The following is a 15,379-nucleotide window of genomic DNA, read 5'->3' on the forward strand; positions in this document are numbered from 1 at the left end:
TCAGAATGGGATAAAATATTTGCCAATGAATCAATGGACAAAGGATTAATCTCCAAAATATGTAAACAGCTCATGCAGCTCAATATTAAAAAAACAAACAACCCAATCCAAAAATGGGCAGAAGATCTAAATAGACATTTCTCCAAAGAAGACATACCAATTGCCAACAAACAGATGAAAGGATGCTCAACATCACTAATCATTAGAGAAATGCAAATCAAAACTACAATGAGGTAGCACTTTACACCACTTAGAATGGGTATCATCAGAAAATCTACAGACATCAAATGCTGGAGAGGGTGTGGAGAAAAGGGAACCCTCTTGCACTGTTGGTGGAAATGTAAATTGATACAGCCACTATGGAGAATAGCATGGAGGTTCCTAAAAAAACTGAAAATAGAATTACCATATGACCCAGTAATCCCACTACTGGGCATATACCCTGAGAAAACCATAATTCAAAAAGACATATGCACCCCAATGTTTACTGCAGCACTATTTACAATAGCCAGGTCATGGAAGCAACCTAAATGCCCATCGACAGATGAATGGATAAAGAAGATGTGGTACATATATACAATGGAATATTACTCAACCATAAAAAGGAACGAAATTGGGTCATTTGTAGAGGCGTGGATGGACCTAGAGATTGTCATACAAAGTGAAGTAAGTCAGAAAGAGAGAAACAAATATCGTATTAACACACATATGTGGAATCTAGGAAAATGGTACAGATGAACCACTTTGCAGGGCAGAAATTGAGACACAGATGTAGAGAACAAATGTATGGACAGCAAGGGGGGAAAGCAGGGGTGGTGGTGGTGGTGGTGGTGGTGGGATGAACTGGGAGATTGGGATTGACATATATACAGTAATATGTATAAAATAGATAACTAATAAGCACCTGCTGTATAAAAGTATATAAATAAAAATAAAATTCAAAATAATCCCCCCCCAAAAAAAACTAGTAATAAGCTATAGATGTAACAGAGACTTTTTAAATAATAGACTATTAACAACTATATGCCAAGACATTTGAAAACCTACCTTAAATGGATACATTTCTGGAAAAATGTAAGAGTCCAAGATAAACCCAAGAAGAAATATAATACTTGAACAGATGAATCACCATTGAAGACTGGATATCAGAATCAAGAACACCACCCTCCAAAAATGACCAAACTTTGGTCCTACATGGTTTTTGCAGTTGAGTGCTACCAAGCATTCAAGAACAGATCATCCCTTTCTCATACAAGTTGTTTCAGAAAAACAGAAGAAAGGAGAAAGCTGCCCAATTCATTTTATGAATCTAATGTAACCTTGAGTTTAAAAATGGATGAACAGGGAATTCCCTGGCAGTCCAGTGGTTAGGACTCCACACTTTCACTGCCAAGGGGTCTGGGTTTGATCCCTTGCTGGGGAACTAAAACCCCACAAGCTGTGTTAAAAAAGACACAAAAAAACAAAGATGAACAAAGCATGGAAAAACAGAGACAACAAAAACAAAATGATATTGTTTTCATACCCATGAGAGTAATTGATGGGGGCATCCACCTCTCCCATAGATTTTGGATCTGACCTCTAAGATCAGTTTCAAGTTATGTGACATTACACTCCCAGTGGTTGTGCAAGAGAAGACAGGAATAGAAAAGTACTGAAAGAAATAATGGCTGAAAACTTTTCAAGTTTAGCAGAAGACAAAAACTGACAGATTCAAGAGGCTACGTGAACACCAAACAAAGAAATCCACACCAAGATTCATCATAGTCAAACTATGAAAGTGAAACTTAAAAGCAGAGAGAGGGAGAGAGGAATAATGAATAGGGAAAAAATTCAAATAGCAGACTTCTCATCAGAAAATATGGAGGCCAGAGGAAGTGGAACAATATTTTTCAAGTGCTGAAAGAACTGTCAATCCAGAATCCTACACCCAGTGAAAATATCTTTCAGGAATGAAGGGAAATCAGACATTCTCAGATGAAAGAAATCTAAGACAATTGGTTACTGGAAGGCTTACCCTAAAAGAATAGCTAAAAATAGTACTCTAAACAGAAAGAAAAAGGGTTTGTTTTTTTTTAGTCAAGAAGGAAGAAAGAATATGGTAAGCAAAAATATGGGTAAATACAATAGGTCTTCCTTCTCCTCTTGAGTTTTCTGAATTGTCTTTGAGAGTTGAAGCAAAAATAACACTGTCTGACGTAGTTCTAAATGTATGTAGAGGAAACATTTAAGATAATGGAGGAGAGTAAAGGGACACAAAGGGAAGGAACGTTTTTATACTTCATTCTCACAGGTCAAACGATGACATCAGTAGACTGTTAAGTTAGGTAAATGTAATACCTACAAACCCACTAAGAAATGTTATACAAAGACATATTCAAAAACACAAGAGGGGCTTCCCTGGTGGCGCAGGGGTTGAGAATCTGCCTGCTAATGCAGGGGACACGGGTTCGAGCCCTGGTCTGGGAGGATCCCACATGCCACGGAGCAACTAGGCCCGTGAGCCACAACTACTGAGCCTGCGCGTCTGGAGCCTGTGCTCCGCAACAAGAGAGGCCGCGATAGTGAGAGGCCCGCGCACCGCGATGAAGAGTGGCCCCCGCTTGCCACAACTAGCGAAAGCCCTCGCACAGAAGCGAAGACCCAACACAGCAAAAATAAATAAATTAATAAACTCCTACCCCCAACATCTTCTTTAAAAAAAAAAAAAAAAAAAAAAAAAGCTTTAAAAAAAAAAAAAACACAAGAGATGCATCAAATGGAATCCTAAAAAACACTCAATCCTCAAGTACCCACAGAAGGTAGGAAAAGAGAAACACAGAGATAAAAACAGAGACAACAAAAACAAAATGATATTGTTTTCATACCCATGAGAGTAATTGATGGGGGCATCCACCTCTCCCATAGATTTTGGATCTGACCTCTAAGATCAGTTTCAAGTTATGTGACATTACACTCCCAGTGGTTGTGCACTATAACATCAGACTGCTACATAAAGGCAGGGATTTGGGCCAGCTTCTGGGCATTAAACACAACTCACTAAGGCCAGCTTCGTTCATCCTGGACTCCCTCCTGCACATTTAGCACGGGAAGACGAAACTGCGCTGAACCAAGGTTCCTCTGCCCTCAAACAATTCATTATCCCTTGGACACATCCTGGAAGGTACTTTGTCCTGGATTTATTTCACAGTCTGGGGAGGGTCTGAAAAGTATCTCTTTTTCTCAAACTGTATAGCCGTGACGGAGTAGACATACACTGATTACAGATAAGATACTAAGTCCATGCTGTGAAATACCTACAATAATAAGAAATCAAATCAACCATGTAGGAAAACCCAGAGTTTTAAGTATGGTGTTTCTAGAATCCGAATTCTCAAAATGGTTCAATATTTTCATTAAAAAAATTAAATAAAAATGCTTTTAGAATTTTGATACTGCAAAATTGATCTTGTTGACAGAAAACATGAGTGAAATAACCCCTAGTGACATTCGTGCTGTTCCCTAGGATTTGCAGTGATGACAGGCACAAATGCTTGGTTTTGTTGAGGAAGTTGGTAGATGGGATTTGGCAGGTTTACAGAGCACTTAACTATATAGATAATAGCCCAGGGCCCCTCTAAATTATAAAAACATGTTCAGAATCATAATCTCAGTTTGGGTGGTCTAGTAAGATTATCACATCATTATTTCTTAAGATCCCTTAAAACTAGTGGCTACTTACTCCCTTGGTCACCTATGATTTTGAGTATCTTGATAACTGGTTATTTATATCACTTATAGGTTATTAACATCACTATGATGGAACTTGAATTCTGTTCTTCAAAGATGTCATACTGACTTTAAGCAGATATTTGCAATGTCAGACTGAAATTCACATACTTTGCCTCTACAGTCCAAAGATATTGACAGGAGATTTGAAGTTAGGTTAAGAACACTTTAAACTGACCTTTTATAATCAGGCACACCAATTGTAAAATTTGATCCCAATTTTTTAAAATCTAAAGTTTTCTGTTTTTTTCTACAGTCCTATTGAAACTAATTACAACTAAGCAGTATGGAAATATTAAAAATAAAAACGTGAGGTGAGTGGAGCTTGGGAACAGACATTTCCTTCCATCTAGTTGAGTTCCCAGACTCTTAATTCTCAGTATGATTTTTCAGGTAGGACATAGAGGTCAAAAGCTAGACCTAAGATCTCAAAATGGGCTGTGATGCAGGACTAAATATTTCTAGTGTTTTACAGAAAGAAAACTTTTAAAAAATGAAAGAACCCTGTTTCCCAAATGGCAAGTCAAAAATATTTGGGTTTCTTCTAAGGAATTTTAGGTGTTTCCATGCCCTACTTTTACTCCCTCTTCTTTGCCTCCCTTTTCTTTCACTTTTATCTAGGAAGGGGGTGGCAGAAGTGTTAATTCTTTGGTAGACTGAGGAGAGTAGAATTCATGGACATGCATACGCCCACATAACCAACATATACAGATCCAGAGCTCCCACCCCTTGCACACCTGCTTTGTCTACTTATTTCCTTCTCTCCCTACTCCTCCAATACCATCCAAGGAAAAAGTGATGTGACTGGATTGTTGAGAAAAGCATTCATTATGGAAGAAATGTTCCACTCCTCACAGCTACTGGTCATGACAGAGAAGACATAATCTGTTAGGACATAATCTGCATGACTTCACATTGTCCAGGACAGAATGGCATGGATAACAGCTGTTTGTTACAGATGAAGACAAGGCTCCCAGGATTTGAGGGATAACAGATACTAGAGAGGATACAATGTTTTAATATAACTGTGGTAGTTTATCTTCTTAGACTTCCATAAATTTTTGTGAGAGATGCAAGGAAAGATTGAATTTCCTGTCTATACTCTGTTTATTGAAACTCCAACCTTGCCCTTGGGGTGGAGGGAAAGGTTATATATAAGATACTGAGTGAAAGCCAATGGAGGTAACTGTGAAAGAGATGAGGAAATGCCAAAGCTTCAGAGAGTTTTGTTATGTCAGAGAGACATTTAAAATATATAATTTAATATAATGTAAACAAAATTAAACTTTTTAGATGTTTTTATTCACTGAAACTTTATCCATCTCTATGCTGGAATCTTGAATCCTCATGAGTACCTAGTTTATTCCAATTGATTGAGAGCTAGAGAAGAATTTATGGATTTCTAGGTACTTTTTCTTATTCTTAGACTCTGTGTCACTAGAGAGTACCTTATTGCTTCTTTCCAGAATTCATATTCAGGAAGCAACCTGACATTTAGCTAATATGCCTCAAGAGTTTCCATGGAGGTATGGCTCAATACTCTGTGTCAAAATTCCCTTTTTCAGCACTCTTTCTCATCTGCTTCCAATAGTATACGGTGTTTTCAGATGGCAAGCTCTACTCTGATGTGGCATCAGGCAGTCCATCACTTCTTTCTTTACATTCTTCCTGTAATGTAATAGTTAACAATTCTTGGTAAAGCAAATTTGTTTCTCCTATCAGGTACTGAATACAGGAAATGGGAAAACTCAAATTAAAAATGAACATCCTGAATCAGTAAGAGAGTTCAAGAAATTTAGTTTTAGATTCATATTAGGAAGAGAGTCAGCACCCACCTGATACCAGTGACTAGAAATATTAGATTGTACTATAGGTTTCTTTAAAAAAAAAAAAGGAAACAATTCATCCAGAGGTTATTTTTTAATGTATGGTTTAAAGTAAGAACTTAATTTTATTTTTCTGCTTCAGAGTCAATGTAGCTGAGACAGCTGTGTAGTATAGTGGCTAAGATCATAGACACTGAATCCAAACTGCCTGGGTTGGAATCTCTGTTTGGGAATTGTCAAGTTATCTAATCTTTCTGTGCTTGTGCCTCAATTTTCTCATCTGTAAAGCAAAACTATTGCCTACTTCATATGGTTATGAGATTGAGTGTGTATGCCAACATTTGAAGCAGGGCTGGAACATAGTATGTGTCTAATAAATATTGATTGTTGTTGTTCTTATTATTATATGTCAATGTTACTTTTTAAATAATCCATTATTTCATAATTGATTTAAGTAGCTAATCTATCCTTATCAGTTTCCCTGTGTACATAGGAATGGTTTTGGAATCTCTATTCTAACAGTTTATTTGTCTGTTCCTGGGCCAGTGCTAGAGTAATTTAATTATTACATATTTGTAATAAACCTTTATAACTTATGGGTAAGTCTCTCATCTTCGCTTTACTTTTCCAAAAACATAATGCTGAATGAAAAGAGTAACAATGTATCAAATAAGACCATTTCTGTAAATTAAAAGCACATACGTAATACTTAATATTGCCTATGGACACATATTTGCAAATATATATATATGATGGCTTGGAAGGACTCACATTAAATACATTAAGAATAGGGACTTCCCTGATGGTCCAGTGGTTAAGACTCTATGCTCCCAATGCAGGGGGACTGGGTTTGATCCCTTGTCAAGGAACTAGATACCTCATGCGGCAACTAAGAGCCCACATGCCACAACTAAAGATCCCGCATGTCACAACTAAAGATGCTGCACGTGGCAATGAAGATCCCATGTACTGCAACTAAGACCTGGCACAGCCAAATAAATAAATAAAATAAAATATATATTTTTCTAAAATAAATTTTAAAATACATAAGAATTGGTGTCTACAGGAGGGAAAATGGATTTGGAAATGGGCAATACAGCAAATAATAAAATTAGATGAAGAAATTAAATATAAAAGGGAAGTTGAGCATGGATCAATGATGACACTTGACTATATACTGAGAATCATGACAAAACAATTCTATGAATGTAAGATCAAAAAACTTGAAAGGGAACAAGCGAGAAAGGAAGGAAAGAATAAGTGAAAAAAGAAATGAATAGCTATATTGAAGGCTCTGAATAATGCCAAGAAGCCAAAAAAAAAAAAAAAAAAGGAAAGAAAGAAAAAAGAAAACATGAGCTTCAGCTCTCAACCAGAGAGTGGGTTCTGTTAAGTAAACTTAAAGGATCTAATAGAACTGTCCACAGAAGATCTAAAGAACTGTTGGAAACTTAGGCACATACATCTCCTACCCCCTACTATAGCTAGCTTGCCAACTCTGAAAATATGGAGGTCTTCTGCCTAAGGAAATCTTTGGAGACTCTTTCAACTATTTTTTTTAATGGATAAATAATACATGTAGTACTGTACTTCAGACAATGATTCAAGTTTGCTGAATCACAGTGATTTTCTAATTTCAGTCATCAGTAGCATTGTTTAGTGGAATATGCACTAATGTGACTGATGTTTTCCCAGGAGGATGTTGTCCAACCCCTATGGAAGCTCCCCTGAATCCTTCCTACTCTTGAAAAGAAAATCTGGTTGACTAAATTATCTTATTTCCCTACAGTCAGCTTTAGGCTCATAACAGGAAAAATATTTATGCAACTGTGGTTAAGCTTTTGGAAAACACACATATGTGCAGAGAAAAAAAAAAGGGCTGGGTGAAAGTACCCTTGGCTAGAGGGATAGGAAGAAGTTATGCTGGCTTTGTTAGGAGTCATGAAGAGACAAAATGCAGAGACTGGTAATGGCTTAATTTGATGCAGTCTGAGAAATTAAAAGTTTTCAAGCCAGTAAGAGTGGCAGTCTCCCAAATGAGGAGCATTCATGTAATCTTGTTTGGCCTTTGTGAGACCTACAATGATTATCTCTAAATGAGCAAGACTGAATAAAAGCCACAAAATGTTCTTGCCTGTCCTGACCCATGTCATGTCCATACAGTAGGAACTCACAAGGATGAAGAACCTGTATCGTCTCTTTTGATACGACACAATGCATAGTAAACCTTTCATTCACCAACATTTACTTCAAGGTCCAGTTCCAAAGCCAGGGCCTTGACTTATAGACTCTGTATCCTCCTCCCCTTCACTCCGCATGCACACAAACACTCAAATGGAAAAAATTAAGGTTATATGAGGCAGTGTGTGCCCTAGATCTCAAGTGTCAGGTGTCCTATGGCTTTTAAAGGAACTGATAAGGACTGGGAAAGAAAGGACCTAAAATTTTTTGAGAGAGCCTCTCAACTTTGCCATTTCCCAAGCTCCACGTTATCTCAGTGGATCCTTACAACCACAACAACTCTGTATACTATGTGTCATCATTATCACCCCATCGTAGCATATGAGGAACCAAAGCTCAGAGAGGAAATGCTCACAATCAGAAAGCAAGTAGCCAGGCCCAGCACTTCCACCCTCTTTCTGGTTTCACATGCTGTGCTATTTCTGCTGTAAAATGCAAAAAAAGTTTCAATGGAGCAGCAGACACAAAAGTAAAATCCCTTCTCCAGAAGAAGTAAATTGAAATTATAGATTGCAAGTTAACAATCTCTGGCTATTCCTTCTTTGATGGGTCACCAAATGACACAAGTGTTCCTTGGGCAGTAGTGATCCTGAATTGGTATTTTGTTCACCAATAAAATGAGAAGTTTTTGCAGAAAATGTTTAAAGTTTTTCTAGATCTAACCCAATTTGTTGTGTTTCCTTCCCAAAGGACACCCTCTTTCCCATTCTCAATTAAGACTCATGCATTGTGGCTGCTGAATAATGGCCTTTACAGGGTGGCTTATTAAACAACAGACTTTGCCTTGTTTCAGGACCAAATAAAACAGCTGTCCACTGCCTTTATTCCCCAGGAAATCTTCCCCAAATTGCCTGGTTTAATTTAATTCATAGTTTCTGAAATGTCTCCAACTATTGATTCTTTGGGGGTAATCAGACTCTTCTTAAAATGCCAACATTCTAGAAGTAATAAGAAGTTATCAATTATTCATACTTAAATGTGAATTAGTTCAGCCAGCAGGCTGTTCTCCTAAAATTCACTTGAAATTTCTCTGAGAGGAAAGTAGGGGAGGCATGACTGGAGGGGAAGAGATACTATTTGGGAATAGTAGAAGGCAGAAATCATCATAACTAGGGTTTTAAGTATCTGGAGAGCAATAAGAGGTATTACCCCTCTAGAACTATAGTGGAAAGTATGCCAGTAGGTAACAAAATAGAATGATAAACAGGTAGATGAAGAGATGAAAAAGACAGAGGGTAGTTTTTGCCTCCATGCCAACTCTGCCTATTGAAGTGAACAACCCAGATCTTGAGATTTTCCATGAAGGCCATGAAATCCATTCCCTACTTCTCAGGAGCTACTCCTTTGCAGAGGCACAGACTACAAACCAGGACACCATTCCTAGCCTGTTCCTGTCCAGCTGACCAGGGAGGGAATCTTCTGTACTCAAGTTGCAAAGTAATTGTTCCAAAGGACTGTGGCTCCTATTCTTCCTATCTAATGATAAAACAAAAGACACTGGAATCAAACTGCAGCACATCTGAAATTGGTTAATGTAGGAATGAATTACTGATGACTAGACGTTCACCTTTATAGCTCCATATCTCTAGTTTGAGTGGAGAGGTTTCTGCTTTGTGTCTTACAGGAAGCATATTATGGGAGGGGATGTTTTCCATGATTGTGGATTTAGGGTTGAGCTTTTATCACTGTTAATTGCAATAGAGAGAAGAGGAGGGGAGGGGAGGGGAAGGGAGATCAAAATGTTTTTGATATGTCCTCACACAATATTTCTGTTCTAATAAATGAAAATGGGAAAAAGAGGTGAGTGTTCCCCCACCCTATTGAAGTCTTTGCAAATCCTTTCAGAGTCTTAGCAAGTGGGTAACAGCTTAATTCTTTCCTTTTACCCTCCCTTTGGTTACCAAGAATAACAGGCAATGGAAACGTATTAGAGTGTTTGTGGAAACACTGTGCAGGGTGTGTTCATTAGCATTCTCCTATAAGCTTCTAATAAATGTGTGTGGTTACAGAGAGATGATATAATCAGTTTGTGGGGAGTGCTGCTCTGAATGCATCACAGCTGGATCACGCCCAGCAGTGCGTTATGCTACCTCTAAGAAGTATGAGACTCCAAATAGCCTGAGGATTATTAACGATAGTGAGTTTGTTGGCACAAAGGAAAAATGCAGAATTTTGTCTCAGAATAAGATGGTTTTTTGTAATGCTCATTCCCTAGACAGAGATCAAACAAGTGCCTTGAACATAGATGATACTGGTAAAAATTATACTCTACAGGGTCTTATCAGAATTAAATAAATGAGATCATTTTAGAGGGGTAGGAAGTATAGTTGCAATTTTGGGGAAGAAAATCCTACAAAATTCAGACCTTGACTCTTGTCACAGCAAACCCAGCTATAATTTTTCTTTCATATTCAAAGCAGGCTGAACAGTCTGCCTCTTACTTGCATAGACCAAACAACAGTGGGGATCTTTAGAGAAGATAAGGTCCAAAACAGCTGTTCACATGTATGTGACAGGAGTTTTGGAAATATTCCTACGTCAGGTCCTCTTTAGAATCTGACGCTTCATGGGTTTGTGGAAATGTAAAAGCTTTGTCATTGGTCCTACTTTGCTTTCTTCTTCTGCCTACTTTTTCAGTCATCTACACAGGGCAGTGTTTGTTTGCAGGATCTGGAAATGAGAGAACTAGTAGGGAGCAGATAATCTGTGGGATGGGTGACAGGAACAAGCCATGGGATGATATCCAAACAGAATCTTCCAGCCTTTGCTTCCTTCAATGATCCATTTGTGTAGGGGCATTATAGTTTGTGCAGGGCCAAACCCTTAGGAGGGACTCTTCCAGGAAATCTGGGTTTCACGCATAAGAATAAAACCTCAGGACACTCTATCTTCATTGCTAAAGATCTCCTTTTGGGTAAATTTTTCTTTTTTCACCAGCGTGGTCTTCTTGGCCTCATTCATGCCTGTTTCTTATCCCATCTTGAGGAAGCAGTTCTCGTCACCCAATTATTACATTCACTGAATTGTAGATTGTTATGAGATGAAAACTCTTCCAACTTGTACTGAGTTCCAATGAGTTAAACAATAGTTTGTGATTCTTATAAGAGAATACAGAAGAAGGAGGCAGATAATTAAGTAATTATGGAAACAGAGCCCAGAGAACCTCTCAAGGTCCTCCAATTGACACTGAATATCTTTTTAGTAAACACAAACTAAGCCCTCTATGTTTCAGAATTAATGAAGTAAAGTAGCATTTTTGCTACTCACTCCAAGATGAAAATAATACCATACTAACAGCTGAAGATACACAAACCCCAGATTTCAAATACCAGCTCTGAGTCACAAAAATAATTAACAACTAAGAAAGCATCTGCAGAATCATAGGTTTCACATATTTCAATCACCCAAATATAATGAATAAACAAATACTGAGATCCTATAACATATTCAGCACTGTGGGGACAGGGGAAAGAGAATTAGTTAATACTATGTATGCCTTTGGAGTGACAAGAACTTCTATGAAACCACTACAAAGGATACCTCCAACACTTTGTGTAGAAGAGGTCATGGATACTCTAAAGAAAATAATCAACACTGTGGCAAAATTTTCAAGAAAGGAGACAGGAACTTAGCTGAACCTTGAAGAATAGACAGAAGAAGCGTCTTTTGTTTTTGATGAGAGGAAAAAAGGCAAGTTCAGGCAAAACCAAATTGAATTCAATTATTCAGGAAGTATGCATTGAGCACATTATTACCAAGAATTGTGGAAGTATAAAACATCAACCTATCTTTCCTTTGTCCTAGGGGTTTGTCAGAAGAAGCCAATGCTCAATCCTTTCTTTTCTTTTTTTTTTTTTTTTTAATAGCTATGCTTGTTGCTTATCTATTTTTTTAATTTATTTATTTATTTATTTTTGGCTGTGTTGGGTCTTCGCTGCTGCATGTGGGCTTTCTCTAGTTGTGGCGAGTGGGGGCTACTCTTTGTAGCGGTGTGCAGGCTTCTTCTCATTGCGATGGCTTCTCTTGCTGCGGAGCATGGGCTCTAGGCATGTGGGCTTCAGTAGTTGTGGCACATGGGCTCAGTAGTTGTGGTTCGTGGGCTCTAGAGTGCAGGCTCAGTAGTTGTGGTGCACAAGCTTAGTTGCTCCACGGCATGTGAGATCTTCCCAGAGCATGGCTCAAACCTGTGTCTCCTGCATTGGCAGGCAGATTCTTAACCACGGCACCACCAGGGAAATCCCTCAATCCTTTCTTGATGACTTTCACACTTAAACATGGAACTCTTGCTTAAACTTCTCTTTCTGCCCCACTACCTTGGTGTACATAACAAAAATATAGCTGAAATGCTGATTGCCAGATTCAACAACACAAATAGAAGTCAATTCAAAAGATTCAAACTAAATTCAAAGATATTTTTATTTTAAGTCTTCCATCTGAAGGTATAATAGTCTCAGTGAAGTGAGATAAATATTCTGATTCTGGAGTAGGCAGTTAAATGGACTGGTACTAAATTTTCTATATGAATCTTTATTAAAGGGACAAAGGGTCAACATAATTCAGTGTTTTCAACCTGAGTTAAGAAACCAGAGAGTCCATGGTCATATTTCCCAGTTTCTGTAAATGTATGAATAGAAATTAATTTTATAAATATAATTTAAATAACTTTTAAAATTATAGTAAAAATCCGTTTATTATACACCAGATTATGAAACATGAAAGACCAGCAATCCCAAACTTGCTGGACTAAATTGTATATTGAAGAATTCTTTCATAGGACATTTTTCATGGAAAGAGCTTTCACTGAGTTACTTGTTCTATAGAATTGCAATGTCATTGTAATAGCTAACATTTATAGAGCGTTTACTAAATACTTATGCTAATATTATGCTAAGCATTTTATATGAGATGCAAATCATTTTAATGTTCACATCAACCCTATGAAATAGACACTATTAATCCCATTTTGTGATGGGATAAACGAAGCTTAGGAAATAGCAAACAATGGGCCTAAAGTCACAAACTAGAAAACAGTGAAGCCAGGATTGGCCCCTAGAGAGTCTGACAGCAGAGCCCAAACTCTTGGTAGGTATCACAATACTGCCCCTAAAGATAACTCTATGGCAAAATTTAGCAAATTTGGCACAAACTAAATAACTATCATAAATTATTACAGTCAGTGGCAATAGAACAATGTCTCCCACCAGCCCCCACCACACCAACTATGTATCTGTAACTAGATCGGCTACAAGTAGTTTTGTTATTTTTCACATAACAAATTACTTTTTCATCCTCAGAGATGTTCAGAGCACTTTGCCTCTCACATACACTGCTTATCATGCACACTGATTATGAAGAAAGTAGAGGAATTAAGATGCACCTTGCTTATAATTCTCCATTTTTTACCTAAACGTTATTAATTTTCATGTTATTTATGATCAAGTCATTTTTTTTCCACACTGCTGAAAAGATGAGCCATTTTGCGTGTGTACCAAACTTCAAGTTCCCCAATAAGGAAACTTCTTGATATAATAGCAAGGTGGAAGTTATATTTTAAAAGATAAAATAACAGAACGCTGTGTCAATAGCTTCTAGGTTGCCTAGACTAATAAAAATGCCTTGATTTTAGTCCAGCCAGGATGTATCACTGGCAGCTTCAGAAGTCGTTTAACTTTTTCCTCAGAAGCTTTGACCTATCTTATCATCTTCCAAAATCTACTGTCTGGAGAGTCAAGAATGCATACTGCATCTCATATCCCTTACACCTCAAGTTTACCTCCTCTGTTTAGATGATGTGATATTCTGCCAAAATTGTAAGACTTGCTAAATGCATTTGGCAGCCCAGGTTCAAGTAGCTAATTTTCTCTAAGAGGTTTTTTTGTTTTTTCTTACATCAGACATCAGTAGGACATCATTGCATAAATATAAACTGTTAAAGAGAGTTTTCAGATTTCAATGACATCATTTTTATGCACCACTTGGAAGGTTTTGTTTATTTTTGAAAATCATTTTATTTTTAGTCTGATAACCAGTCACATGGTTTTAAGTTTCCAGTTCAGAGTAGAAAATTGGACAATATTTATTAAACATTTCACTCTTATAAAACTAGATGTTTAAAGGATTTATATGTCCTTGAATAGGATTCCTTTGTATCCTTACCTTGGAAAGGTGGTAAGAGTATAGCTGAAAGTCCTGGCTTTCATTTATTTTGAGTTCCACAGACCTCCCAAGAACATCAAAATGTAATTTTTGAATTATTAACCTACTATGGGCAGAAATGTGGTTTTGAATAGACATAAGCCTATAAAAGGGAAGCCATTACAGAACTTGCAATTTATAACCTCAAAAGACCTAAGAGAACTCAAAGATACATGAATCTACCTTTTTTTCAGGGATGGTGGTATAGGTTCAACTTCAACATTAGACCAGCATGGCAGAGCCAGTACCTATTAGATGCACTATTCATTTCTTTCTTGTATTCTTCTCTTTGTACTTCCTTTTGTCTTACCCTCATCTTATAGTTAATTTCAGATTTCTTATCCTACAAGGCATTCCCCTAGTACATGGTACTTACCTAAGACTATTGTACCCACAATTTGCTTCCTATGCTTTGTACCAGATAGAGTACAGGCTGTGATTCAAATGAGAAAAGTGTAAGGTTTTAGCAAAATGACTTCTTTAAAATTCATTCATTTAAAAAAAAACATAAAAGTTTGTCATGCTAGAGGGAAAATGTATTTTAGAGTTAAGAAGTAAGGAAAGTCAGACTTGGAGAGGGTGGGACAAAACCCCAATGCTCTTTTCTCTATAGCTCCTATAACCAGTGGGCCCCAGATGCAAGTACAGTCAATGGGAAGTGAGCAGGGCAGCAAAGCAAGTTAAATAAAGTCCCAGATTTCTAGCCAGAAAATCAACAATGGGAACACCAGGAAACTGGAAAATTCTGAGGACAGGAAGGAGCTTGGGAAAGTAACACCATAAAATTTTTTTTTAATACCTGAGCTCACACCCTAAGTTGCACGTGAATGGATCATATCTTAAACAGCATAACAAAGACTGTGGGAACTTAACTGAGAGACAAGTCTCAGACTGGACACTGAATGGTGTGTACATGGGACATATATGAGTAATATGGCAAAGGCTTTGAAAATGGAACTGACATTGAAACCACAACCCACAGAAGACTGGACAGAACTTGTGACATACACTAACTGGGTCAGTTCCCTGCTAACACAAAAATATCGACATTCTCCATAGGATTTAAATAAGACAAAGAGTCTCATAACATTCAAAATATCCAGGACAAAATCTAAAATTATTTGGCATATAAAGAACTAGTAAAATCTCAACTTGCATGGAAAAAGACAAGCAATAGGCATGAACACTGAAATGACACAGATATTGGAATTATGTGGCAAGGACTTTGTATCAGCTATTATTAAAATGCTCCAACAAGAAAGGGAGGATATGCTAGAAATGAAGGGATTTAAAATACAGAAAAGATATTCAAAGTCTCAGCAAAAAAAAGAAGGTATAAAGAAGAGCTA

General features: G+C 37.3%; 1 protein-coding gene across 7 annotated transcripts in view; it reads right to left on the bottom strand.

Moving 5' to 3' along the window:
• EMC2 (ER membrane protein complex subunit 2) overlaps positions 1-15,379 on the bottom strand; it is a 617,592-nt gene that overhangs the window by 486,669 nt on the left and 115,544 nt on the right. The window contains exon 14 of one of the 7 annotated variants that reach the window (XR_013824678.1): positions 5,209-5,436. The exons of the other annotated variants lie outside the window; for them this stretch is intronic. The gene's annotated coding sequence lies outside the window, so the exon portion shown is untranslated. Of the gene's footprint in view, positions 1-5,208; positions 5,437-15,379 lie in introns of those variants that run through there. 7 annotated transcript variants of the gene reach the window in all.

This window comes from Stenella coeruleoalba (assembly GCF_951394435.1).
Source record: "Stenella coeruleoalba genome assembly, chromosome: 17".
Lineage (NCBI taxonomy): Eukaryota > Metazoa > Chordata > Mammalia > Artiodactyla > Delphinidae > Stenella > Stenella coeruleoalba.